Source organism: Arvicola amphibius, chromosome X (genome assembly GCF_903992535.2).
Source record: "Arvicola amphibius chromosome X, mArvAmp1.2, whole genome shotgun sequence".
Taxonomy (NCBI): domain Eukaryota; kingdom Metazoa; phylum Chordata; class Mammalia; order Rodentia; family Cricetidae; genus Arvicola; species Arvicola amphibius.
Window position 1 is genome coordinate 15,870,202 of NC_052065.1, and position 25,625 is coordinate 15,895,826.

At 42.7% G+C, this 25,625-nt stretch overlaps 1 pseudogene; it reads right to left on the reverse strand.

The window, feature by feature from the left end:
- Positions 1–15,956: 15,956 nt before the first annotated feature.
- On the reverse strand, positions 15,957–23,409 carry LOC119804967 (annotated as a pseudogene).
- Positions 23,410–25,625: the final 2,216 nt, after the last annotated feature.

Below are 25,625 nucleotides of genomic sequence, written 5' to 3' on the forward strand. Positions count from 1 at the left end.
ATGAAGAAACCTGTGGAATAATATACATGCTAGAATACTACTCAGCGGTGTAAAAAACAATGACATCTTGAATTTTGCAGGCAAATGGATGGAAATAGAAAACACTATTCTGAGTGAGGGTAACCCAGACCCATAAAGATGAACATGGGATGTACTCACTCATATTCGGTTTCTAGCCATGATTATAGGACATCGAGCCTATAGTTTGGGATCCTTGAGAAGATAATAAGAAGGTGAACTCCCAAAAAAGATATAGTAATCCTCCTGGATATTGGAAGTGACACGATCGCCAGGCAAAAATTGGGAACTTGAGGGTTGGGCAAGACTGGGCCAAGGGAAGATGGGGAGAGAAAAGTGTGAAGGGGAGAGCGGGGGGAGCTCGAGGAATGGGTGCTTGGGATATAGGAAGGGTGGATTGAGAGCAGTGAAGCCATATATCTGAATTTAAGGAGCTACCTGAGGGTTGTCAAGAGACTTGACCCTAGAGGGGTTCCCAGGTTTCCAGGGAGACGCCCCCAGTTAGTTCCTTGGGCAGCTGAGGAGCGGGAGCCTGAAAAGGCCAGTTCCTATAGCCATACTGATGAATTTCTTGCATATCACCATAGAACCTCCAACCTGACGATAGATGAAGAAAATGACAAGCCCCACCTTGGAGCACCGGACTGAGCTCCCAAGGTCCTGATGAGGAGCAGAAGGAGAGAGAACATGAGAAAGAAAGTCAGGACCGTGAGGGAACCTCCAGCTGGCGACAGATGGGGAAGGTGACTGAGCCCCACATTGGAGCACTGGACTGAGCTCCCAAGGTCCTGATGAGGAGCAGAAGGAGCGAGAACATGAGGGAGAAAGTCAGGAACGAGAGGGGTGCGTTCACTCATGGAGACGGTGGGACAGAACTAATGGGAGATCACCAACTCCAGTTGGAATGGGACTGATGGATCATGCGACCAAACCCGTCTCTCTGAGTGTGGCCAACAGCGGGGGCTGACTGAGAAGCAAAGGACAATGGCTCTGGGCTCTGATTCTTCTTCATGGACGGGCTCTGTGGGAGCCTTCTCAGCTTGGTCGATCACCTTCCTGGACCTGGGGGGAGTTGGGAGGACATTGGTCTTAGCATAGAGTGGGGAACCCTGATGGCTCCTTGGCCTTGAGAGGGAGGGAGGGGAGGTATGGGTGGAGGGGAGGGGAGGGAAGGGGGAGAAGGAGGGGAGAGAAAGGGGAGAAGGAGGGGAGGGAGGGGGGAGGAGGAGGGAAGGAGATGGAAATTTTTAAATATAAAAAAAAATAAACCATGAGAAAAAAAAAAAAAATTAAATGGAGAGAAACTCAAGGCTATCCCACTAAATTCAGGAACATGACAAGGCTGTCCACTCTCTCCCTATCTCTTCAATATAGTGCTTGAAGTTCTAGCAATAGCAATAAGACAACATAAGGGAATCAAGGGGATTCAATTTGGAAAGGAAGAGGTTAAACTTTCATTATTTGCAGATGATATGATAGTATACATAAGTGACCCCAAAAACTCCACCAAAGAACTCCTACAGCTGATAAACTCCTTCAGTAACGTGGCAGGTTACAAGATCAACTCCAAAAAATCAGTCGCCCTCCTATACACAAAGGATAAGGAAGCAGAGAGGGAAATCAGAGAAGTATCACCTTTCACAATAGCCACAAATAGCATAAGATATCTGGGAGTATCTCTAACCAAGGAAGTGAAGGATTTATTTGACAAGAACTTTAAGTCTTTGAGAAAGAAATTGAAGAGATACCAGAAAATGGAAGGATCTCCCCTGCTCGTGGATTGGGAGGATCATCATAGTAAAAATGGCAATTCTACCAAAAGCAATCTATAGATTCAATGCAATCCCAATCAAGGTCCCATTAAAATTCTTCACAGAGATTGAGAGGACAATAATCAACTTTATATGGAAAAACAAGAAACCCAGGATAGCCAAAAAATCTTATACAATAAAGGTACTTCTGGAGGCATTACCATCCCTGACTTCAAACTCTATTACAAAGCTACAGTATTGAAAACAGCTTGGTATTGGCATAAGAACAGAGAAGTTGACCAATGGAATCGTATAGAAGACCCGGATCTTAAACCACAAACCTACGAACACCTGATTTTTGATAAAGGAGCTAAAAGCACACAATGGAAGAAAGAAAGCATCTTCAACAAATGGTGCTGGCATAACTCGATGTCAACCTGTAGAAGAATGAAAGTAGATCCGTGTCTATCACCATGCACAAAACTCAAGTCCAAATGGATTAAAGACCTCAATATTAATTTGAATACATTGAGCTTGATAGAGAAGAAAGTGGGAAGTACTCTACAACAATGGCACAGGGAACCGTTTCCCTGCACATAACCCCAGCTGCACAGACATTAAGGGCAACATTGAATAAATGGGACCTCCTGAAGTTGAGCAGCTTCTGTAAAGCAAAGGACATTGTCACTAAGACACAAAGGCAGCCTACTGACTGGAAAAGATCTTCACCACCCTGCAACTGACAAAGGTCTGATCTCTAAAATATATAAGGAACTCAGAGACTAGACGGTAAAAATGCCAATTAACCCAATTAAAAATTGGGCGCTGAACTGAACAAGAGAATTCTCAACAGAAGAAGTTCGAATGGCCCAAAAGACACTTAAGGTCATGCTCAACCTCCCTAGCTATCAGGGAAATGCAAATCAAAACAACTTTGAGATATCATCTTACACCTGTCAGATTGGCTAAAATCCAAAACAACCAAAAATAACCTTTGCTGGAGAGGTTGTGGGGGTAAGGGTACACTCATCCATTGCTGGTGGGAATGCACACTTGTGCAACACTTTGGAAAGCAGTGGGTGGCAGTTTCTCAGGAAATTCGGGATCAACCTACCCCAGGCCCAGCAATTCCACTATTGGGAATCTACCCAAGAGATGCCAATCATACAACAAAAGCATATGCTCATCTATGTTCATAGCAGCATTATTTGTAATAGCCAGATCCTGGAAACAACCTAGATGCCCTTCAGTGGAAGACATGGATGAAGAAACTGTGGAATATATACATGCTAGAATACTACTCAGCGGTAAAAAACAATGACATCTTGAATTTTGCAGGCAAATGGATGGAAATAGAAAACACTATTCTGAGTGAGGTAACCCAGACCCAAAAGATGAACATGGGATGTACTCACTCATAATCGGTTTCTAGCCATAATTAAAGGACATCGAGCCTATAAATTTGGGATCCTTGAGAAGATAATAAGAAGGTGAACTCCCAAAAAAAGATATAGTAATCCTCCTGGATATTGGAAGTAGACACGATCGCCAGGCAAAATTGGGAACTTGAGGGTTGGACGAGACTGGGCCAAGGGAAGATGGGGAGAGAAAAGTGTGAAGGGGAGAACGGGGGGAGCTCGGAGGAATGGGGTGCTTGGGATATAGGAAGGGTGGATATGGGAGCAGGGAAGCATATATCTTAATTTAAGGAGCTACCTGAGGGTTGTCAAGAGACTTGACCCTAGAGGGGTTCCCAGGTTTCCAGGGAGACGCCCCCAGTTAGTTCCTTGGGCAGCTGAGGAGAGGGAGCCTGAAAAGGCCAGTTCCTATAGCCATACTGATGAATTTCTTGCATATCACCATAGAACCTCCACCTGACAATAGATGAAGAAAATGACAGAGCCCCACATTGGAGCACCGGACTGAGCTCCCAAGGTCCTGATGAGGAGCAGAAGGAGGGAGAACATGAGAAAGAAAGTCAGGACCGTGAGGGAACCTCCAGCTGGCGACAGATGGGGAAGATGACTGAGCCCCACATTGGAGCACTGGACTGAGCTCCCAAGGTCCTGATGAGGAGCAGAAGGAGCGAGAACATGAGGGAGAAAGTCAGGAACATGAGGGGTGCGTTCACTCATGGAGACGGTGGGACAGAACTAAAGGGAGATCACCAACTCCAGTTGGAATGGGACTGATGGATCATGCGACCAAACCCGTCTCTCTGAATGTGGCCAACAGCGGGGGCTGACTGAGAAGCAAAGGACATTGGCGCTGGGCTCTGATTCTTCTGCATGGACGGGCTCTGTGGGAGCCTTCTCAGCTTGGTCGATCACCTTCCTGGACCTGGGGGGAGTTGGGAGGACATTGGTCTTAGCATAGAGTGGGGAACCCTGATGGCTCCTTGGCCTTGAGAGGGAGGGAGGGGAGGTATGGGTGGAGGGAAGGGGAGGGAAGGGGGAGAAGGAGGGGCGGGAAGGGGGAGGAGGAGCGGATGGAGGGGGAGGAGGAGGGAAGGAGATGGAAATTTTTAAATATTAAAAAAAAATAAACCATGAGAAAGAAAGAAAGAAAAAATAAATAAAATAAAGCCGTGACTTTGGTGGCTAGATCCAGCCCATTCCTTAGCTTTCCAGCCTCATGGCAGAGGTACCAGCTATAGCCATTTTTATCACCACAATTCTGTGGCAGTTCAAGGTCCCTGCCAGCAAGCAAGCTGCAACAGTGTTAAACAACAATCCAAAGCTCCATACTCAGGACCGCCTGTTTGAAAGAGTCAGAGTTTGTCCTGGCAGTACAGACCAGAACACCAGCATTTTAAAACAGCACAACTTTTTTCCTGCTATGGCTGAAAACAAACAAGCATGCAGTCAGCATTTATCAACAGCGTTTAAGTTTCATGGAAGGACCTCTTAAAAGAGCTGCAGGGCTCTGCAGCCAAAGCTGAGTCAGGAAGCCTCTCTTAGATGAGAGCGCTTGAGAGCAGACCCGAGAAATTGCTGTTACCAAGAAAACATGCTTTACTCTATTCTTTCCCAAGCTTTCTAAAGCCCTCTGTGGATTCAGTTATCCACATGGGCGCCATTCTGTAATGATGAGCTGCGCCAGCTGCATTCCTTCTGTAGTGAGGCACTGCGGGCAGGCCTGCTTTTCATCCCGCCGGGCTCCCGGCCACTGGCTAGCTTAACACGCAAAATAACAACACACAAATTATATTCTTTTAAACACTGCCTGGGCCATTGTTTTCATCCTCTTACTCACATCTTGACTAACCCATATCTAATAATCTGTATAAGACCACGAGTGGTGTCTTACCGGGAAAGATTCAGCATGTCTGACCTGGTGGATGGCTCCATCGCATCTCACTGAGGAGAGGCAAGGCAGTCTGACTAACTTAGGAGAGGTATGGCATCTGACTGAGCCATCTACCTCACTTCCTTCTTCCTGTTCTGTCTACTCCACCCACCTAACGGCTGGCCAAGGAAGTTTGTTTATTAGCCAATGAGAATCCTCTATCAGTCATGACAGTGGAGACCTGAGAGTATATGCATGCCTCAACACACTCAGAAGTAAACACTGATTAAATGGTGCAACCACGATATTGAGTACTGTCCCAGGGATCCGCTCACTGCATTTGATCTTCAATTGTACTGTCACTGCCCTCCACCTCACCCTTAACCCGCTAAACCTCTGGAATGTGCATCAGAGGAAGCTCCCAGTTCGTAAAGTAGGTTGCTTCTGAGGGATCCTCTGGGCTGGCACTGAGGAGCAGGCAGTTACCAAGTGTAGACAACATCCTGAAGGAGACCACAGTGGCAGGGTTAAACAGAAAAAGCCCTGTCATTTCCAGTCAGGGGAGTGACTAGTTCACAGAGCAGAGACTTTCTGGTCTATCATGCACGGAGAATGGTTGTCAGAATGCAAGTGTTGGGAGGCCATGTGGGAGAATGCACAGGGCAGGCATGATGCTGAGCAGCTCTGAAGGGAAAGTGTGCCCCAATAGCAGTGTTACATCTCTGTTATGGTAGGGGGAAAGGTCTCCACAATGTACGTGTTGTTACAGCTCTGAAGGGAAATGTATCCTGGCCATGAGGAGCCAAGGAATACCACAAAGTCACACTGAACAACAAACCTCACAAATGACATTTACTGGCAGGGAGAAAAAACAGGAGGGTGGCTGCCTCTGGTCAGGTAGGAAGCAGCAAGGAACTGAAGAGAAGGTAGAGTTTATATAGAGTATCTTTGAGTGCAGGAGAGGGGTGGAGCTTTCTAGGGTAGCCTGGGATTGGTGGGATTTCTTGTGGCCTGAACTTGGGTCAAACTTAGTAATTGTGGGATTCTGTTGCTTGGCCCTGGTCTTGATTTGGGGTTAAATCAGGGTCAGACTGTTTTTTCCTTAGCCTTGGTATCAGGGTCAAGACAGGGTCAGGATGTTCTTCCTTTGGTTCTGGTCTTGGATTCAAGAGGGGCTCACGGTGTCCTTTCTTTGGCCCTTTTACCCGACATTGTGAGTGTGGCTTAATTGTTATAGTGCTTGCGTAGTATTCAGAAAACCCTGGAATCCATCCCAACCATAGCAATAAAATAGGATAGTAATGCACACCTGAAATCAGCACCATACAGATGGAGGCAGGAATATCAAATGTTGAATGTCACCATCTGCTTTACAGCAAGATAGAGGCCCTCTGAGCTACAAGACACTGTTTCATAAAAGAAAAGAAATACTCTCACCTTGAAAAAATGAATGTGGATCTCATGAATTTTTAAAATTGATGTCCAGATGTCAGATGGTAGTGGCGCATGCCTTTACTTCCACCAATTGGGAGGCAGTGGTAGGCATATCTCTGTGAGTTCAAGGCCAGCCTGGTCTACAGAGCTAGTTTTAGGACATCTAGAGGACATACAGAGGAACTCTAGCTCAAAAGAAAACAAAAAGAATGATGTCCTGAATTGTTAGGGTCTGAGAGAATCTCCTAAAGTAGACCAACAGCCATGTGTGCAATAAAAAGATTGCTTTAGTATTTTCAACATGAGGGTGGGTCTTGGTGACACCCAAGGAAGGCCGCAAGCTTCTTTTAAGCAGAGTTAGGGGAATTCCAGAAAGGAGGGATTAATCTGGGGTTGATTGGTGGAGAAAAGATTAGTCTGGGAGCTGATAAGTGAAAGCTTTCGGGTGGGGGCCCTAGAGGAGAGGTTGTGGGGAAAAGGGAATACTTCTGCATTGCTCGTGGGAACGCAAGCTGGTACAGCCCCTTTGGATGTCAGTGTGGCAATTTCTCAGAAAATTTAGAAATAATCTTACTCAAGACCCAGTAATGCCACTTTGGGGTATATATTCAAAGATTGCTTCATCGTGCCACAAGGACATGTGCTCAACTATGTTCGTAGCAGCTTTTTTTGTCATAGCCAGAATGTGGAAACAACCTAAATGCCCCTCAACAGAAGAATTGATAAGGAAAATGTGGTACACTTACACAATGGAGTACTACACAGCAGAAAAAAATAACGACAGCTTAAATTTTGCAAAAAATGGATGGAGCTAGAAAACATTATTTTGAGTGAGGTAACCCAGACACAGAAAGACAATTAGCACATGAACTTCCTCATAGGTGGTTTTTAAACATAAAGCCAAGAAAGCCAGCCTACAAACCACAATCCCAGAGAACATAGACAACAAAGCAGACACTAATAGAGACTTATATAGATCAAATCTACATGGGAAGTAGAAAATAGAAAAAGACAAGATCTCCTGAGTAAATTGGAAACAAGGCAACCTTGGGGGAGGATTGAAGTGGGAAGAGAAGAGGCAGGGATGGGAGCAGAGAAAAAATATAGAGCTCAATGAATATCCATTAAAGTCTATAAAAATATTTAAATGCCATAATCCCTAAAATTCTGCGCAGTTGAGGGCTCTTTATCAGGTACAGCTACAGTATAGAATCTACCTGGAATGCTGGCTCCGAGCTTGACCGTACTGGCTCTTAACAGGTAAGATTTACAGTCATAAAAAGCAGAAAGAAGAAAATACTGCTTGCAATAGAAGGTTAATGGCAGAACTGACAATAGTAGACAACATCTTAATATATATGAAATGAAGGTTGGATTAAATATAAAGTATTTTTGTGAGAGACTGAGAAGTACATACCATGAGACTTGTTTTGTAGTATGAAGTGATATGCAATGAACAGACAATTATAATATTTAACAGTTACATTTACATTTTATGTATGAACACACATGCACACACAGAAGAAGAATTGGAATTGAAGAGGAATTGAGTTAAGTGGATGATTTGGTGGGCCCTACCAAAGGCATGCCACCACAAAAAAACACACGTGCAACAGAGTCAGCAAGAAGAATTTAGAGACATAAACATAAGTAAACTTGGGCCAGGCACAGTATAAAGATGGCAGGATTTGGTTACCTGACCTGGCTCTCAATTGAGATGGTGGTGAAGTCACTTGACCTCAGTCAAAATGGCAGCAGTCACATGTTATATGGAAAAGCCACTCAGTTAAGATGATGGTGAAGTCACTTGGCCTCAGTTAAGATGATGGTAAAGTCACCTGACCTCAGTCAAAATGGCAACGGTCATATGTTGTATGGTAAAGCCACAATTTTGAGCTGCAGGGAATTTAAGGTTAATAATAAGAGAGACCTAGAGGCATGATCCGTCCTGTGGTTGAGCCACCATGCTACAAGCTGTTGTGCCCAGATTACAACCCCCAGAGACAGACCATCAGAGAGGCCCAGACTGTAATAAGCAAAGTTTAATCAGCATAATACTAACATGTTTGGAACTCATCTCCATCCCCGTTACAGCGAGGTAGAGAGAGGAGTTGTATCTCCTCTGTGGGGTAAGCTTTTAAAGGCACAACTACAAAGAGAATCGTTGAAGCTGCTTTGGCATGGTAAAGGGACTTTGCTCCCTCCCATTCTGTTAAGTCGGCTTTTTCCTTGTTCTTAGAGCAAGGCCACTGTTCCTGAGTTAGGCCATCTTTATCAGCCTGTACCAGGTGGCTGGCTGAGCTGAGCTAAGTGACCATGTTCTTGGAATCCCCCAGGTGGAAGAGGGGAAAACCACTATCTTCCTGGGTAACACTCTGCTGGGAAATTTCTTCTCGCCCCTTTGAGAATAAGGAGTGAGGGATCCAAAAGGTTGCAGAGGGGAACAGGAGGCTGGAATTGAAAAAGCTGCCTCATGGATCCGACCAATCTTGTTGGCAGCAGAAGTGGTGGCAGAGTCCATTTGCCTGTGTGTTCACAGTAGTTAGAAAGCTCCCATAAAAGGGGAGAGGGTGGACACAGGTGGAGTAAGGGTATGAGCTGAAGAAGAAGGATATCAAGGCCTGTGGTTACAGGGAGGACAGACATGGATTGCTTACTACCCATAGCTGAAACTGTGAAAACCCATGAGAAATGTCAACACCATAAGGCACACAGTGAGACAACTCTCAGCTGTGGGCAGGGTGTGAATCAGCGCACTACAATCTCAAGACTGAAGATGGATGCCCCAGCATCGCAGAGCAACTCTGGGAGACTGTCCAGGCAGCCAGCTGTTTCAATCATCACACACATTTTTTTGGAAGTTCCTTGCTTGCACGTCATGCCTAATCAATTATTATTTCCTTTTTGGGCCTCTGAGGTAGTCAAAGACTAGATAGCTATAGTTCTAGTTTTCCTTGTTTACCAAGCAAAGAAAAGCAACTCAAGAAAGAGGTGTAGGTGTAAGTGTTTGAGGGACATTAAAAGATGATTTCATGATGCAAATTAGAATAGAAAGTGGATTAGGTACAACATTTTGGAATTTCCAAGATAGGAGAGACATGGAATATTTTCTCTGAATTTGTAAATGCAAATGAACTAGATATTGTTGATGTGTTTATTATCTGTATGTATTGTATATAGTTATTGTACTTATTGTATATAGTTTTTCTTATATTAGTTATAGCCTTCTTTTTAGTTTAGACAAGATGGGAAATATAGTGGTATATTATTTTTGTTTTAATAAATAAAGCTTGCCCAAATATCAGAGGGCAAACCAGCATGCTAGTCAGCCAGTCAAGCCAGGCAGTGGTGGCACAAACCTTTAATCTGAGCAGCCATACTAGCTAGCCATAGAGGCAGGCAGTGGTGGTGCATGTCTTTAATACCAGCACTAGAGAGTAATATAATGTGAGACGAGACAGGAACTCACTCTCTTTTCAGATTGAAGATTTCATAGAGATAAGAACTGTCTAGTGCCTTTGTTGCTTTGCTTCTCTGATCTTTCATCTTAAACCCCAATATGTGTTCTGGGTTTTTATCATTTGTGCTAAAATATGGTGCTCCAACCTCTGTGAAATGCATCAGATATAACCCTCACTCTACTTTAGGATGCACCATTGGCACAGGAAAACAAAATGTTCCTGTATTTAGTCAGTTACCAATTGAATACTGAAACCAACATTGCACAGATATATCAGTATAATGGTATGAACATTTAACAAGTAATGAAAAGGACATGTGCAATAAAAGTCAAATAAAGTGAGGCATTGGGAAATTGAGAGATATGATCTGTTTGAAGCTTAGCATAAGTGAGGTTGTTAAGATGTTGACTTTGCCCAAATTTATCCACAGATTCAATGGAATATCATTGAGAATACTAACAAGATGTTTGGTAGAAACTTAGAAGATGATTCTAAAATTCATATTTAAATTCAAAACATGTAGAATAGCCAAAGCAACATGTGAAGCTGAAACACAGGCTGGAGCATGAAATAAAGCCTGACACATTATTCTAATAGTTCAGGCACTAACACATTGTGGTCCCCGTAAAAAGATTAAATAGAGGTAGCATGAAATGGTGTTCACCTGTAAAATACAGCACTCTCAGAGGCAGATGCAAGGGAGTCAACATCAATTTGAGGCCAACCTAATCTGCATACCAAATTACAGGCCAGGCAGCCTCACATACAAGGACTCTTATTTTAAAACCCAAAACCAAAGAGCAGCAAGTGTGGTAGCTCCTAAATGGAATCTCAATGACTCAGGATCAATGCTCTTTGCTCAGCTTCAAAGGAACAACAGACAAAAAACTGATAAAGTCTGAGAGTGTCACTCACTAGTAAATCAGTTCCCTAGGAAGCATAAGACCCTGATCTTGGCTTCTAAAACTCAAAAAAAGAACAAAATAAATAGAGAAAAGGCAAAAAAAAAACATTCCAAGAGCTTATCAAAGATACTCATATGACAAAATAAGCCTATGAAAACATGCTTAGCATCATCACTGTCATTAGAGAAGCATGCATAAAACACATTGATAAATCACCACATAGCTCTAAAATGACAAATATTCAAGTGACAAAGCAAGCATTGATTGTTTGCTCGCATGTTTTGAGTAATGTTCATCAGGAAGGAGGGAATGGTAAATGCTCGGCTGGCTTTCTGCTTCTTCTCTCTGTCCAGGGCACATGCATGCAGTCCATGCAGTGGTGCAGCTCACAGTAGGCAGACTTCCCATATCTAGTAACTTCATCTGAATAATCCCTCACAGACATGCTCAGGGACTAATTGAACATAAAGGATCAGTCATAGACAAGCCCAGAGTCATATATCCTAGATGATTCTAGATTCTGATATTCTGGCAATCTGGATGAACTCTCCCACAGACCATAGCAAGAATCAACATGTATCTCGAGAGGTTGGAAAATTCAATTGTTGCTTCAAGGAATTTAAAATTGATTAAACAGTACACAGTGTGTTATAATGTGGCACTCGTGCCAGAAGATTGGAAGGCTGATGCAGAGATAACAGGGAGGCTGGAGAGACAGCTCAGTTAGTGAAAGGATTTCTGTTCAATGATGAAGACCTCATTATGCATTTCCAGGAGACACATGGGGGAAAACGCTGCCATGATTGCAAAACTCTTTAATCTTAGCATGTAGGAAAGCTGTGTGAGAGAGGCTGATTTCCAGCATTCTTGGTCCAGAGAGTCCACGTAGGATGGGAGTGTAAGAATCAGTGAGAGACTCTGTCTCAAAATATAAGAAAAACAGCCAAAGGAGGTCTCTGGCCTCGATATGCAGGTGAACATACATTCATGCACATATGCACACACATCAACAGATCAATTGCACATGTTCAATATGGGAACATATATTTCAAAAGATCAGCAGATTCTGGAGTAGTCAGTGCCAGGGAAATCAAAGATGCTACTTATGGAGGGACCTGGAGTAACTACATGTGCTTTGCAAAGTACCTCCTGTCATGTAACTTTGTATTAGTACACACTCATTCTTCCCTCCATTGCAGCACCTACTTTCCTGAGCAGTTGGAGGAGACTGACTGCTCTGGTTGGTCGATCCTTCGGGGGGTAGCGAATAAAGGCATTTGGTCATGTTCTAGTAAAAATAAATACTCTCTCCCATCCTTTCAAGTCTAATGTGTGTTCTTTCTGAGGGACAATATGAGCAACTTCAATGAGCGCAGTTGGAAGGACCACAATCTCTATGGACTACATTCTTAGATGTGAGAGACTTTCTATCACTAATTCTAATGTAAACAATACCCCCCCTCATCTTCACATGCTTTAAAAATCTTTCCGACGCTTTGAGATTTCTTCAATCAGAGGTAATGCCAACGAGCTTTTGTTAACTACCTGCTCTTGGATAAAGCTACAATCTTCAGAGGAAGGGCTAGGCTATACCTGGCTTCTCCAGAGACCCCTTAATGTCAGTTTCCTCAAAACATCCCAATGAATTAAGTTTGGAGAGCCCCAGATTCACACATATTAAGACATCCACACTCCTCCACCTGAGTGACAGCTGGTCCTATAGACTTGTAGATTCCATCTCTCCTCTTTCTGGCACTTTTTAAATTAGACCAGTGACAGCCCAACAGTTTACTAAACTTAGAAAAGTCCCCCCATCCACTGTAGGCAAGCCATCTATCCTGTACCTTAACCACTGAAATCAGGGAGACCATTCCACCTGTGGCAATCATCGCATCCACTTTACCTAAGAACACATCACACAAAAAAATACACACATAGAGCAGGACACTATAGACTGTAGCCCAGAACTACGTAAGGGCTTGGAGTAGCAGTATCCTTTCTGATCAAGGTTTTTTGTCAGCTTTACCTAAGAGCTATACTATATCTCAGAGGTAAAGAATCAAGAACTATTGGGGGCACAGAGACACTTATGCTCACAGATAAACACAGAAGAAAGTAAAAATGTTAAGTGTGCTGTGATGTCTCTTTTTAAAATAAAAAATCAAAGACTTAATTGGATGACGTTACACAACATTCTTTAACATTTAACTCTGAGCAGATGGAAGGTGAGAACAAGGTGTCATTCAAGTCTACAAATGAAAGGGGCCTGTGAGGATTTGAAATACAGACAAGGTAGCGTGGAGCAGAGCTTAAATATTAAGCAACTAGGGAGGGGCTTCTCAGTGGTGCTTCAGTCTCTGGATGGGGTAGGGGCAGAAATGGCTGGCTGTGGGATTTATGGGTAAGACAAACACTAAGAGGAAAAGCCCATGCTGGCTTTAAATTTACTATGTATAGCAGGCTAGATTCCAACATGCAATCATCCTGCCTGTTTCCTGGGTGTTGCAATTATAGGTGCACACCATCATACCCAGTCTCTTAGGTACTTCAAGGAAGCATTGCCGTGAGGTCCACAGGGATCAGCACATAGGCTGTGGATAAAAGATTCTGAATAAATAAAAGTTTCCCTATGTCCCAGGTCAGAAGGGATTTCCAAAGGACCAGGAGGAAGATGGCCACCAGGGTCAGAGGAAAGGTGACAGGCAGGTCGCTCCCAGCAAACAGTGTGTCCGCATGCCCACATGTCTCCTAGGCTCAGGACCATCTTCCAGATCCCCTTGTCACCGAGTTCCAGGAGGCTGAGACTTCCTCCATCCATGCAGCAAAAGATGCCTTCCTCCTAACTACGAAGGGTGAGCAGCCAGCTCTCAGCCATGCGGAGTGAGTTACTGCCTGGATAATAAATTGGTGGAGTGATCATAAAGAGACGCTGAATAAATAGGCTATGCTTTAAAAGCTAAAAAAAATATATTAAGCAACTAAAGCAATAAAAATGAAGTTGTAACATGGTAGGTCTAGATTTTAAATACCACCAAGTGTTTTCTTATGATAATCTAGTTTGTAATAAAATGCCTTTAAGGATTTGTCATGAGGAAAAATGATGTGTAGATTAAAACTGATCTCTCCCAGTGCTTTAGCCTTCTTAATAATACTTTTTGGTCAATTCCATCACTCTACAAATAAAGATTTCTAAAGCTCAAATGTTTCCTGATACAACCCATGCATATTTCACATGGCTTGGGAGACACCTGGTTCCTGAGTGAGCATAAAAGTTACTGCTGGTGTTGGGGTCTAAGACAAGACTGTCCCCAGAGCCTGGAGCTGTGCTTCAAGCCTTCTCAGCAGCTCCTTGCTGTTATAGTTCCTGAGCCCATGTGATACGATGACGTCATGATGAGGATTTAAAAAGATCACTTGTTAAATGCAGTCAGGACTTGCCAGAACTTGCAGTGTGTTAGGATCTGAATTAAGCTCACTAGACTCCAGACTACACGGCTTTTCTTCTTGAGTTATATAGCTAATCACAGTCAGGTATATTAAACAATCTAAAAATCCCACCCAGAGCACTAATCCTGAGCAATGGGCTGTTGGATAATCTCACCCACACAGAAAGTGAACTCTTGAGCCAAGTGCTCGCTAATCTGTTGTGTTTGTTTGAATGAGATTTGGAGTTAGTTTCTTTTCTTTTGGCATTTTTTTCTTTTTCTTTTTTTTTTTTTTTGGTAAGTAATCAATATGGTGTTATCTTTCTGGTTTAAGAAATGAATCAGTATTGCCACTAAAAAATCTTCAGTTTTATTACTAAAATTACAGCACCATCAAATATAAAATGCTTTAAAAATGTAGTACTAAAAGGTCCATCTGATTTTCTCATGTGTTCTCAATTTTGTTTGTTTGTTTGTTTGTTTATTGGATTTTTGAGACAGGATTTCTCTGTAGATTTTGGTGCCTTTCCTGGAAGTAGCTCTTGTAGACCAGGCTGGCCTCAAACTCACAGAGATCCTCCTGCCTCTCCCTCCCGGGTGCTGGTATTAAAGTGTGTATATATGTAAACAAAGACAAGGAAAATCTGTGGTCTTTATTTAGAATTCATGTTCCATGCACCAAACGTTTAGGCTGTTTTGAAGGACCTGTTTCTGCCTCTTGTCCCCCAGGGCTAAGTCTTCCCTGACACCTGCAAGAATGTCCTGAACTGAGAAGTAGGGGCTTTCTTCTGGGGAAAGAGGTCCAGATCAACACTGATGCTGTCACGCTTTCTGAACAGCACCACTCAGGAGGGGACATGTGATAACCAAAGCCTGTCCAGCTCAGGAGAATTATGAGCTAGTTCTAGGGCGTGTATGATTTCATTCCAAGGTCAACACTAGCCTAATCATTTGAGAGTCAAAATATGAAAAGGTAAGATGTAGTTATGAAAATGTGTACAAAATGTTAAATACTAGTGGCAAATAAATACATCTTAATATGCTCTAACAAGAAAACATATATTCAAGATAATACAGCCCTGTTTTATTAAAAGAAAGAGAAGATCCACATTTTACTTGTGGGTGGGACGGGGCACTTAACCATCCTTTCAGCAGGATGTCAGATCATCTTCTTCTTGTTTCCGTGGGCACCTGAAGGAAACAGTGGCCTTAGCACCTGTGGCTATTGCTGTTTCACAGGAGCGCCATTTAAACACACTTCAGCTCACTTCTGAACTGATAAACATAATCCTTGGAGAAAACAAAAAGGTTAAGTATGCAAACCAAACCATCCCATGCCTGGTAGGCCTGTCCAAACTACTGTTCACATTCAAAAGAAGCTATCGTCAGTGATTCTTCCGCATTGCACTCAGAGCATCCTTCACAGTGTGTTCACACCACGTTTCTCCTCACCTCATGCATAATTGATTGCAGCAGTTTGTTTCTTTTATACACATAAAAATTCCCTAATACCCTTTCTTCCATTCAGTCTACTCTGCCAGCGCCCTGTACAGATGACTGGCTTAGCCACTGCTTTAACATTTACTTCTTAGTGCAGCTAAAAACTCCCATCTTAGCCAGTCCTGATGCTCTTGCTCTGTCAAAGTGTCACACATCCAAGAAACCAGCAGTCTGTTAATGCCTTTGTGCTGCTGAGCGGTTGGAGGTACAACGAGACTGTGGCTTAGGGGCCAGCTCGCCACTCCAAATTCACTCCAGTCCTGTCCTCAGAGAAGAGTCATTTTCTTCATTCCTGTACCTCTGCGGTTTTAAACGCACTCGACGTGGGAGGGAACCTGAGCTGGGATTCTGATAGCGCCGTGTGAAATGGACTTTCGGGTGGGTGTTTTGGGAAGTAGAGGTTTCACTCTGCTTCTTCTGTGCCTTTTCTTTGGCAACTTTCAATACTTCCCGAGCTTTTGTGTGATCCATGTTCTTGCTCTGGAGCACTTTCTTGGTACTTAACTGAGCTTTTGACCTGTTTTCCTGAGCTGTGAGCGATATTGGAAACCCTCACCACAGCGTTTTTTCTCTGGCTTTCATTTTGGTTTTTCCCGTCCACTTTATGGGCAGTTTTCAGTTTTTTGTTCACAGTAGCTACACTGTCATTTCTCCGTTTTTTATCTTCATACCTAGAAGAGTCACTGCTACTTTTCGTGACTTCCTTCTTTTCTGCAACAACACTGTTTTTACACTTATCACACAGGACTTGCCAGGGCCTTAGCTTAATCGCATTCATTATTCAAGTGGGTTCTTCCCTTTACATTTTACGTTTGAGTCGCTTAATTTTCCGAGGAGGTGACTAAGGTATGGACTGGTTATATGTGTCCCTGAAAAACAACGGGGGAGGATAAGGTGCTCCTTCGTGGAAGAGAGGAGGTGGCTTAGAAGTCCACAGGCGCTCAGGAGGAGGGACTGGAGAAAGGTTATCAGGAACAACACAGTTCGCTTCTTGACTTCTATCCCTTCTTGGAATGTGTTACTTTGGAGCTGCATGGCATCCGGTTTATCCTTATATTCCCTTTTGGGAAATACTGTAACAGGGATCTCATGGGGCCCAAACTGCTCCACCAGAATGGCTGTATATTTTTCCCACCAAAAGTAGGGCTATTGCACCATGCGTTCATGGTCTCTTTTAGACAGGTCCATGAAGACCCGGGAGAAGGGCTTCTCCCCGAAGTGGAACGACACGAAGAGCGCATCCTCGCATCCTCGATGTTGTGCTCCAGCTTGACCTGCACCTCCTAGCCTGGGATAAGCTGAGACACCGCCGAGTTTCCCCCTGCCTGCAGCAGGAGCACTGGAGCTGGCAGCGGCCAGGGCTGCACAAGAGGTGGGGCAGGGGTGGACAGGGGCTCAGGAGGTTTCACCTGGGCCTCATGGCCACCGACCAGCTCCCCTCAGGGACGCAGTGGTTGCCACCTCAGCAGCCACCACCTCCATTTTCTCACTGGTCTCTCCCTCCTCCGACTCGGGCGGCGGCAGCCTCTGTGATGTCTCTTAAGAGAAAGAGATGTAGAATCTTTTTATGCCCAGAAGACTCTGGGAATGGATCTGGTTTATGGGTCTGGTGACCTCTGTGCCATGTGTAAGACCAGGCCATACCTGGCTTCCCAGACTCTTTTGTGTATCTCTCTCCTGCTATCGTTTCTCTGTCAATCTTTTCGGAAGAGGTCACATGCACTGAGAAAAGTGTTTCAAAATAATCGTGTCCTAAACACGAGATCAAGTTAATTAACACCAGAAAACTTTTTTCCAAATTTGTGCAGTGTTGGAATATGTTTAAAGTACACTGCCCAAGGTCAGACTCTCAAAGTTTGAATGAGGACTGGCTATTGAGTCCGGTTGAACCAGAATTCCTTCTTACCTCACTGCTGGGCATGGTGGTCACAGAGGACACCCACGCACATAGAACACAGAAAAAGAAGTATGTGCATAGATTAAAATTCTACTCTTTTACCAGAAATATCCACAGTTTCTTCTATCAATTATATATTTTTATTTAGTTAAAAAATACCAATCCAAATTCCCACTCTCTCTCAATCTCCCATAACTTACACACACCCTCCCACCCCACCTACCTCTAATCCTAAAATAAGGTAAGGCACTATGCTTTGTGGAAGGTCCAAGGCTTTCCCTACAATGTGTAGGCTGAACAACGTATAAATCTAAAGAGACTAGGATCCCAATAAGCCAGTACATGTAGTAGAGACAAATCCCAGTGCCACTGTCAGTGGCCCCTCAGTCTGCTCCAACTGTCAACCAAAATCAGAGAAACTAGTTTGGTCCTATGTTTGTTCTTCCCATCCAATTGAAGATGGTGAGCTCCCATTAGCTCAGGTAAACTGTTTGAGTAGATGAACTCTTCGTGGACTTTACCTCTTTGTTCATATTCTCATTCCTTCTACACTTCAACTGGACCTTAGGAGCTCAGTCCAGTGCTCCGATGTGGGTCTCTGCCTCTGTTTCCAACTACTGCTGGACAAAGGTTCTGCAGTGATATTTAAGATAATTGTCAGTCTGATTACCTGGCAAGGCCAGTTCAGGCACACTCTCCTCTACTGCTTAGGGTCATAGCCAGGGTCATTTTTGGCTATCCCTGGGAATTTTGTAGAGCCAGGTTTCTTGCTAACCCCATAATAGCTCCATCCATCATGATATCCTTTCCTTGTTCTCATATCTGTTCTTCCTCCATCTCAACTAACCCGTTCCCTCAAGTTCTACTCAACTTCTTCCCTCCATTTCCCCTACTCCCCTTCCTTCTAAACCCAATCCAGATGCTCCCAAATTTTGTCAGCGATCTTGTCTCTTTCCAATTTCCAAGTGGGTCTACATATGTTTTTCTTTGGGTTCACCTAATTAGTCAGCTTTTCTAGGATCATGAACTATAGGGTCAATGGCCTTTGTTTATGACTAGTATCCATTTATGAGTGAGGACATACCAATATTCATTTTTGCCATCTCTATCTCCCCTACCTGGCTGCCACATTTCATACTGTTATCTCCTCACCCTGCTCCCCACATTCTGAGCATCCCCCTCTTAGGAAATGATCTCATGTCTTGTGAAGAGATGTGTGAATCAGATCCTACTAAATTCAGTTATGTCCAGACAGACAGACACACACACACACACACACACACACACACACACACACAGAGTATGGCCTCTTCAATATTCCTGACATCAGAATGAATTCTAAATTCTTTGATTCCTGTGGGTGATAAGTCCTGGAGACCTACAACATGCCTCACATCTACAAGGGTCTCTAGCTCCCATGAATACAAGGGGGAGAAAACCAATTTTCTACCTTCCAAGGCTGGGTGACCTAAGAGTGCAAGTCTAGTCTGCTCCACTAGTGACTCCAGCTGAGTATGTTCTCTCAAGATTACTGGTAATGTTTCTTTGTTCAGTGATAGAGATCAAGACCAAGGCTTTGAACACAAAAGAGGGTCCTCTAATGTTGAGGTACACGTCATCTAAATAAGGCTGGCTTTACTTTATTTCAACATACAATGGTATGATCCAAAATAGAGTCCTCTCCCTCTTCTTACTTGCCCAGAGCTGACGGCTTCATATATATACTGGAAGAGGACTGCCCCAACCCTAGTGACCATACAAAAGCCTGTCCTCAAGCCCTTGGTTGTGAAATACCTAATGGTTTGCATCATACCTGGGCACTCAGGAAATTCCCACTACTGGTTCCAACACTTTTTTCTGAATATTTTTCTTCCTCTCAGCCACATGGCCCCTTCACTCACGTCCTTTCAGATTCCATCACATTACAAGGTGATGGCTTTCTCTATGGTTCCACAAATGCCAAAGGACCTCTTTCCCTTCCTGATCCAGAACATCATTCTGACAACAAAGGACAAGGACGAGACCACCTGCTGTCAAATCCTGTTAAAAGTATGATATTAACCCACATGAAAGCTGAAAACTTCCTCAATCTCAGCAGCTCTACACTGGCAGGAACATTAGTCACCTTTGTCCTTGCTAACACAACCCTACCACTTCAGAACCTAGGACCTTGATCAGAACACAATTCATGTCTACTTTTTTTTTGCTTGATTAAATACCTAACAACTTTTATGAATCAATTTAGTTACCAAAATTTTGCCAAAAATGATATTCTCACAAACAAATCTCCCTGCTAAAGAATAAATGAAAGTGTTTTAATTGGGGTTTTATTGCTGTGTTTTAAAAAAAAAACACCATCAAAAGCAGCTTGGAGAAGAAAGGGTTTGTTTCATCTTAAAACTTGTATTCTGTCATTCATGAAAGTCAGGGCAGAAACTTAAGGTAGGAACCTGGAGGAGGGAACTGATGAAGAGGCCGTTGAGGAGTGGAGCTTATCAGCTTGAGAGCGTGCACAGGGTGATTTCTTACAGCATTCAGGACCAATGCACAAGGGTAGCACTGCCCCTAGTATGCTGGACTCGTCAATTAATAGAAAGATCTACAGACTTGCCAAAAGGCTAGACCTAAACAGAAACTTTTTGTCAACTAAGATTCCTTTTTCCAAAATGACCGTAGCTTGTGTCAAGTTGATATACAAGAAACAATAACCAGGGGGACTTTTACAACTTTTACAAAGAGTTTGTACGTGTCATTGGCTGATGCAGGGTCAGGGAAGAATGGGAGTTTCTCCTGTGCAGCATGTGCTGACTAGTAAACACAGCAAGAGGGGTAGCCCAGATGCCTTTCTGTGGAGGAAGACTGGCAATACCTGCAGAAAGTTGATATCTCTCTCTCTCTCTCTCTCTCTCTCTCTCTCTCTCTCTCTCTCTCTCTCTCTCTCTCTCTCACACACACACACACACACACACACACACACACTCTCTCTCTCTCTCTTTCTCTCTTTCTCTCTGTCTCTCTCTGTGTGTGTATGTGTGTGTGTATTGTGTGTGTGTGTGTGCATGCAAGTGCATATAAAATTATCTGAAATTACAAAATAGCAATGCCCACATTTGGACAAGAGATGGGTAATGAACTTCATTACAGAAAATGAGTCACAGTATATGAGCTCTAAGATAGGTCAAGAAAACAGATAGCAACATGCGTTACAGGTATGCCTTGTTCAGTGAAATATGAATGACTAACGTTATTGTCATACGGTAAAGAAAAGAAACCGAGAGGCTCCTTACCACAGAGAAAGCATAATGCTCACAGAGTTCAAGGCAGAAGGGCAATTGCACAGTCTGGCCCACACTAATAATTGTTTAGATAGTGCATGACGCAGAGATAGAGCAGTAGGAACAGACTGTTTCAAAGCAAGTATGAAAAGAAATGTCAATAGGGCGCTCGGCATTCAGTAGAGTGCTCTGCAAACGGTGAGAGCAACGCCTACGATGTACAACACAGAACAATTCTGATGTATTTGCAATGAGAACAAACAGCACTAACACATTTTCTTCAGATGGTCAGAGCAAGGTTTGGAGAGCTGCAGAGATGACTCAGCAATGCAAAGTGCTTTCTGCCCTTCCAGAGGACCTGAGTGGGAACTCATCATTTTCACCAGACAGCTCCCAACCAGCTGAAACTCCATCGTCTCTGAGGACCCCAGGGCCATCTTATGACTTCTGTATGTCCTCCCCTGACACCACATGCAATTACACATGGCTTAAACATGCACAGGCCAACACACACATATCAGTAAGAGAAAATTAAATGATTCTGAAGAGAACAGAGAAGCAGCTTTGAGGGTGTGCTTGGCACACAGGAAGAACACTAACCCTTAATGCCTTACTGTGGGAAATATTCATTTCATTTATTATAACATTTATATTCAAGAGTCCAGGGCTTTGCTTGTGATCCTGAATGATCACTACATTCTTCTCATCATAACTTCCTTTCTGTCTGAGGCTGAGGAAATGACAGAAAAAAAGAAATGCCAATGAATTCCCACTGCTGCTCACACAGTCTTCAACTCTTTCTCCTGCCCTACCAAGGCTTCACATTCTCCTTCGGCCCCGTAGCAGAGCCAGCATCCTAAGAAAACCCTCTGCTAGACCACGAAGGCAGCCTCACCTGGTCTCTATGCTGCCTACACATTGAGAGATGCCTGTGGGTTTAGGAGACCAGATCATCCTGGGTAAGGACAATTCCTGTTATCCACAACATAATCCTATAATCCAGAGAAAGCTGCAATATTGCACTTCAAAAGATTAGAATAAGTCAGTGATTTTTGGGTAAACTTTTAATGTGTTATGTAAACTTTAATGTGTTATGTAAAACAATTAGTAAACATTTAATGTGTTATGTAAAACAATTAGTCAACACTAGAAATTGCATGCATTTCTGGGTGCATATTGAAACTTCTATCCATGTCCAAGAGTTGTGTAATTTGATTTTTTCTGTTGAGAGATATAGCAAGAGAGAGAGAGAGAGATCAAAGAAGCAAGAGCTAGGAAGGAAAGAGGTCTATGATGGTAAGTGAACAGGGAAATGCTGGGTTAAAGGATTCTCCTAAGGCAAGATATTGGATATCTTACACTACAGTTGTGCTACAGAGTCTTACTCCATGTGAAGTGTGTGTATGTGTAAGTGTGTATGTTTGAGTGTGTCTATGTGTGTGAGTGTGTTTTTGTTTGTGAGAGTGTGTATGTTTGAGTGTGTGTATGTGTGTGAGTGTGTTTGTGTGTGTGTGTGAGTGTGTGTGTGTGTGTGTGTCTGTGTGTGTCTGTGTGTGTGTGTATACTCCTGTTCTGAGGGAAAAGGTTTGAGTTGATGGATGCAAATTCAATGGGAGGATGGTCTTTCTCTGCTCTCTGTCTCCACTATAAGGAAGAAAAGTAGATCTATTAATTGAAGTGGATTTCAAGACTCTTAATTGGCTGTTTGCAGAATAATTGTGGCATAGAGAGTTATGATCTCTGATTCTGCCAGGCCAGATTCATGCCAAAGGATTGTGGAGTGTTTCAAGATCCATCAGTCTGATGATTCCCAAAACTCTGGGAACATATTTGATAATACACTTTGGGGGTCTCTGGGAACTTGAAGATTGTAGCTTTATCACAGAGATAATGTGGCAAAATTAGTCCTTCACGCTGAGGGTATTTGGTGTTACCCTAGATAGAGGAAATCTCAGGACATATGGTTGATACTGAAATTTCTTAACAAAGAAGAGGAGTAGTGTTTCCATCAGAAACAGGCAAACCCAGAAGTCTTTTAGCCATCAGATGGTTATAGTTTGGGGGTTCCATGGCAGAATGCCAAGAAAAAATTTTACCTAAAAGTCCAATATTAAGGTTGGAGGATAACTGAAACCACAAGAAAGGCAAAAAGCACTTGGGTGGTCTATCCAGGTATAAAAGGAGGCAGTGGTTTGTTTCCAGGCTGCCCAGTCCCAAAATAATCACACAGAAGCTAATTAATTAATTACAAACTGTGTGGCCTGTTAGCTAAGGCTTATGACTACTTCTTACAACTTAAACTAACCCATTTCTATTCATCTATGTGTTGGCACATGACTTGTGGCTTTACCTGTGGTCTCGTACATCTTCCTGCTGCAAAGCACACTGGTTTCTGCCCAGACTCTGCCCTTTTCTTTTCTTGTGTTTTCAGTTTAGCTTTTCTGCTTGGTTCCATCCTACCTTGCTATGGGCCACATTTTAACCAATGGGAATAAAACATATTCACCTCATACAAAAGGGTTATCTCACAGCATTTCCCCTCATCTAAAACAGTTTCAGGGCTGCTGAGATGATGCAGCCTCACAGATGACTCCCATCAAGACTTAATAAATTTCTTAAATTTTCTCTAGGTCCTTCAAAGATTGATGCCCAGCCATCAGCAGGAAGTAGTCTAGAGAACTATGCCCACATTCCCAAAATATTGTTTACAAATGTTTGTTTTCATTTCCAGAGGGTTGGCTACAAATTGTTATTGATCATAGTCAATCCCTTTCTAAAAGAAGAAAGGGTTATATGATATAGAAATGGAGGAAAGGGTAGATTATTAAATATTCCTTAATCTAAAAAGCAATTGTTAATCTCACAATATTTTACATTGGCCTGGATTTTAGTTCATGAAATAAATTTAAGGTTAATTTTGTTATACTATATGTATATTTCTACACTTGCTTAGGATACTGTATTTATACAACTCAATTGAAAATGTAATACATAATTAAATAGAAATCTGCAGACTTAGTTATCTCTAATAATCAAACTTAAAGTCATATCAGTTAGTTTTTCTAGATATACAAAGATATATTTCAGATAGGTATTCTTCAAACATTTCAAAGACCTACAAAATATGGCATTTAAGATGTTTTAGTAGGATACTTTTTTGTTTTTTGTTTTTTTTTAGTAGGATACTTTTCATGACAGTAAGACACCTCTACTTTTGGCAGCACCAATGTATTCCAGTGAAGATGATGGACATCAAAGAAACTCGGTGTGGAGTCTGACCTCTTAGTGAGAAAAGCTAACCATGTGTGCAAAGAAACTGCTATTGCCTCAATTGCTGACCGTTACTCTCTAAACTAGACCAGGAGGACCCATGAAAGGTGAATGCTGACCTTCACAGAAAAGTCTGTCAGATATGCTAGGCCTATAGTCCAAAGATGGATGTGCCAATGTTACAGAGGAACCTTGGGTGACTGCCCAGGCAGTCATATGTTTCTGTTATTTCTCACACTTTTTGGAAGTTGCTTTCTTGCACTTCCTGCTTACTCACCTAATATTTCCTTCCCAGGCCTCCAATGGAGTTGAAGACTTTATAGCTATAATTATAGTTTTTCTTAGTTATGATAAAATGGAGATAAGATATAAAACTTTAAACTCACAAAGATAGGATAGATAATTAAATATTTTGTTTAATTTTGTCAAATACAAATAGACTAAATACAAATTACGAGGAACAGTAATTCCTACTTAATAACATTAATTATCTGCAATTTTCTATGTTAAAGTTGAAATCTTCCTTTTTAATTAGACAGAAAATGACAAGTGTTGTAGGATAACCCTTCTAAATGCTGTGAATATTTATTCTTCTCATTGTTTAATAGAGAAGCTGTTTGACCTATGGTAAGGCAGGATAGAGCCAGGCTGGTATTCCAAGCAGAGACACAGGAGAAGAAAGATAAACATAGAGAGATGCCAGCAGCTCCCCAAGAAACAACATGCCAGGAGACCAATAAAAGAGATAGCCACATGGCAATATATAAATTAACAGAAATGAGTTAATATCAATGTAAGAGCTAGTTAGAAATAAGCCTGAACTGTCAGGAGCTGGGGTAACTACTGCTGCAGTCCTAGCCAAGGCAGGTTCGTATGTTCCAGGGTAGGATCATGAGACTCAGAAAAGTTAGGTGGGAGGAGGAGAGCTAAGAAAGAATCACAGAGACATAAGATAGTACTGGGGGGAAAACTCCTGAATGCAGAATTCTGACTTCTGAGTCTGCCCATGTTTCATTTTCCATACACTATTATACCCCAATATAACAGGGGGAAGAAGACAAAACACTGCTTTAACATGATACAAAGAACAACTAGAGCACTTACTTGCTTCAATACTTTGAGACATCAAGTCATTAATTCTTGAAAAAAGTATTCTGTTGTTTAGCAGTGAACCCACCCTGGAGCAAGAATCCTGAAGGCAGCCACTTTCTAGTTCAAACGTCCTAACTCAAATGAAGGAACAGAAATGTGCTAGAATTCTCTGACATTTGGTCAGGGTGGAATGGATCTATCTGTATGGACCATCTTAATGTTCAAAAGACCTAGTGACCACACGCTAAGTCAGGGTGTGTAGCCACACTTGTTGCCAACAACTTTGAGCAAGCCAAAGCTCTCTGACCT